The sequence below is a fragment of the Phalaenopsis equestris genome, unplaced genomic scaffold (assembly GCF_001263595.1).
Source record: "Phalaenopsis equestris unplaced genomic scaffold, ASM126359v1 Scaffold000761, whole genome shotgun sequence".
Classification (NCBI taxonomy): domain Eukaryota; kingdom Viridiplantae; phylum Streptophyta; class Magnoliopsida; order Asparagales; family Orchidaceae; genus Phalaenopsis; species Phalaenopsis equestris.
The window spans coordinates 395609-398807 of NW_018165201.1; positions in this window are offsets into that span (position 1 = coordinate 395609).

Genomic DNA, 3199 nt, shown 5'->3' on the forward strand with positions numbered 1-3199 from the left:
TGTTAGCCAATATTGGGGCTAATTTGGGGATTTTGTCAAAGATGGTCAAATTGACCAAATTGGACCATGGTGTAGTTGGACAAAATAAAATTGGGAATATTTTGGATTTATTGGGATTTTTTAGGAATTTTTGGATTTTTAGGTCATGAAGGGGCGTTTTGGTAATTTGGCCATTTTTGGAAATTTTTGTCAATTTTGACAAATTTGGATGTGTTCAAGGTGTTTAAAATATGTTTTTGATCAATTTTGGGTATTTTGGCAGAATTTAGGAATTTTAGCCAAATTTGGGTCCCATGGGCAATTAAGTAATTTGGAGGTGCCTAGGGGGGGGCAAAAGACCAAGTTGGGCATTTCACATAGAATTGGATAGATATCCATTCTAAATGAACAATGAATCAATGAAATTCCCATTTTGGGCTCTCATGTATTGATCTTAATTAGTGTATTGTGAAAATATAGTAAGGGCATAATGTACCCTAGATTTAAATCAACACCTAGGATCAATCCTAAAGCCAAGTAACCCTATAAGAACTCTTCTTGAGCTTTCCCATAATGATCTTACCTTCTAAATATTAGAGGTTAGGACCAATATGTGGAATCTCAAGTTGAGCAAAGAGAAGAGTTTTGAATTTCTAATGGTGAGAGTACTTTTTCTAGTTTTCTAAGACTAGTATATAGGAAAGTCCTATGGCTAGACCTAGGCTACTAAAGAAGTTTCTAGACCTCAACCAAAAGTGAGGTCAACAGTCATCCTCATAAATTTCTGGTGACTCGCTTAAAATTTCTAGCGTCTTCTCTATAATTATTGAATGAGAAGCCTGACAGCATATTTCAATTGGGAGAGTTCGTTTCTAAGAAAACTAGCACTAGATTTTCTTCTATTATCAACCTTCGGCTTCTTTAAAGGGAAGTGGGCTCATATTCGTTATGCTCCGGGCTAGAGATTTCAGTGGAATCACCAGAACCTCCAATGGTTCCAAGATTGACAACATTGCCAGCAAACCAACCTCACTTGGGCAATATGCATAGTTTCCAGTTACAACCACCCCTCAAACATGCGGTCGAGCTTTTCCTCCATCTTAAGCTCAATTCCAGAAATCTTAAATTTCTTTGCAGTAGGAACCACTTACAACGAAATAAAAAAAATCCAATTAGAAAACATAGAGAGTAAAAATTAACAAAATATAGAAATAAAACTCACCGCAAGTCTTTCAGACCACCACTCCTCTGGTGCATCAACTGTTCGTTTAACTGGATACCAACCTAATCCCGTTGAGCCTCGTTTCAAGTCCTTTCAAATCTTCAATCTTTCTTAAGCTGATCCCACTTATTCTTCAACTGCATCCTATCGTACTCTGTGCTTGTAATCTTCTTAAATTTTTTTATAATATTTTGCTACCCTTCTTTATTGAAGAAAGTAGTTGGTCTGTTTCCCATATCAATTTCCTTGAGGCAAAGATCGCAAAATATTATTTTTGTTTCTTTTTCCCATAAAGCCGGTGGGGCAAACTCTTTGGATTTATTAGCCATTTGTTTTATTACAACAAAACATATAATAATACTTAAAAAACAAAGACACATTAAATGATAGAAACAATATGAAGCTTTCAGATTTCATCACAAAACAAGCAATCTCATCAAGAGAAACAAAAACTCAAATCAAGAATACAAAAAAAAAAAAACTCAGAACTTCCTAATTAAATTTTAGATAAAAGGTTAGAAGCTACTAAATTGTTCATATGCATACAAACATATACATCCAACATTAGTTAGTATTGCAAATATGGAGTACATCAAAATACAAAAACAAATAAATCAAAATCATTACAAATAAATCATTACTCTACCCATTCAAACTTACCCTTCATGTTCTTGATTTATTTGCTAGTTAACCCAAAAAGTACTTAAGGAGAGACCATATAATTATAAAAATTTTCAAATATTCTTCCTGCTTCTAAAAGTAGTTCCTTCTTTACCTCCTCTTGTTCCTTAAAGGAAAGATCAACTACTTCTCCACTATTGGTTGACATTATTTTTTGTAAAGAAAATGCTTCCTCTAAATAAAAAAGAGTGAAAAAAAAAGTTTCACAGACATCAATATGATTCACCTCACATGTTTTTCATCTTCATTTTTTACAACTTTTGAAACATTCTCCCTAGCAGAGGATCAATCATCTTTTTAGAACAAAACATTTTGGAGAGAAATTAAACAATGCCATCAGAGAGAAATGAAATAATGTCAGTGCTTTCTCATCTTATTCGGCATCTGCAACTTCTTGTAATGGGGATCAGAAGCAGGTCGAATAATACCGATCGAGTAAGAGGAATGCGGTCGGAGAAGAGGAATGCGATAAGAAGCTCCACGCGATCAAACCGATCGGCGAAGAGGAGGAAAGGGGAGAGATCAGTTCAGGCAAGGGGGCGAAAAGTTTACGGACTAGGGCAACAGGGTAAAATGCCGCTTTGGAAAGCTGGGAAGCGGGTTCCTATACGCGTTCGACGTTCGATCGAAATCGCGCGCTCTTCCAACTCCGCGCCAAACGAGCAAAAATGACGTCCGGACACCACGCCACAGGGAAAAAGCTGCGCCAAACAGACCCTTAGTCTTTCATTATAGTGTGGTTGGTTAGGTTATCTAATATTTAGAATATAATTGAAATTTATAAATTTCTCAAGATTGTATTAGAAAAACTTGCTCAAAATTTCCTTTATAAAACACTTAAATTTTCTTGAACTCATTAAAATAAGATACATCATGCAAATGACAAATTAACATCATAAATCATTTAAATAAACATATTGAGTACGGACAATCTATATTAAAAAAATATAAATAAATAAATATATATATAATAATCAACATTTATTCCCCTTCTTAGGTCAAAGACATAGCATATTAATTGAAAATAACATCTACAATTATAAGGAGTCGGACATAAATGTTCATTTTAGCTAAAACAATCTTCATTCTCATGTTTTAATACGCATACATCACCCGCTATTATACCACATTCTTTCCAAAAAAAAACATTAATATATATTTAATTGATTTATAAGTTGCTTGATTTGGGTAATATCAACATATTTAATTATTAAAAAAATAACAATTTTTTAAAAAATAAAAAAATATGATAAATAAATAAATAAATAAATAAATAAATAAATAAATAAATAAGTAAATAAATAAATAAATAAATAT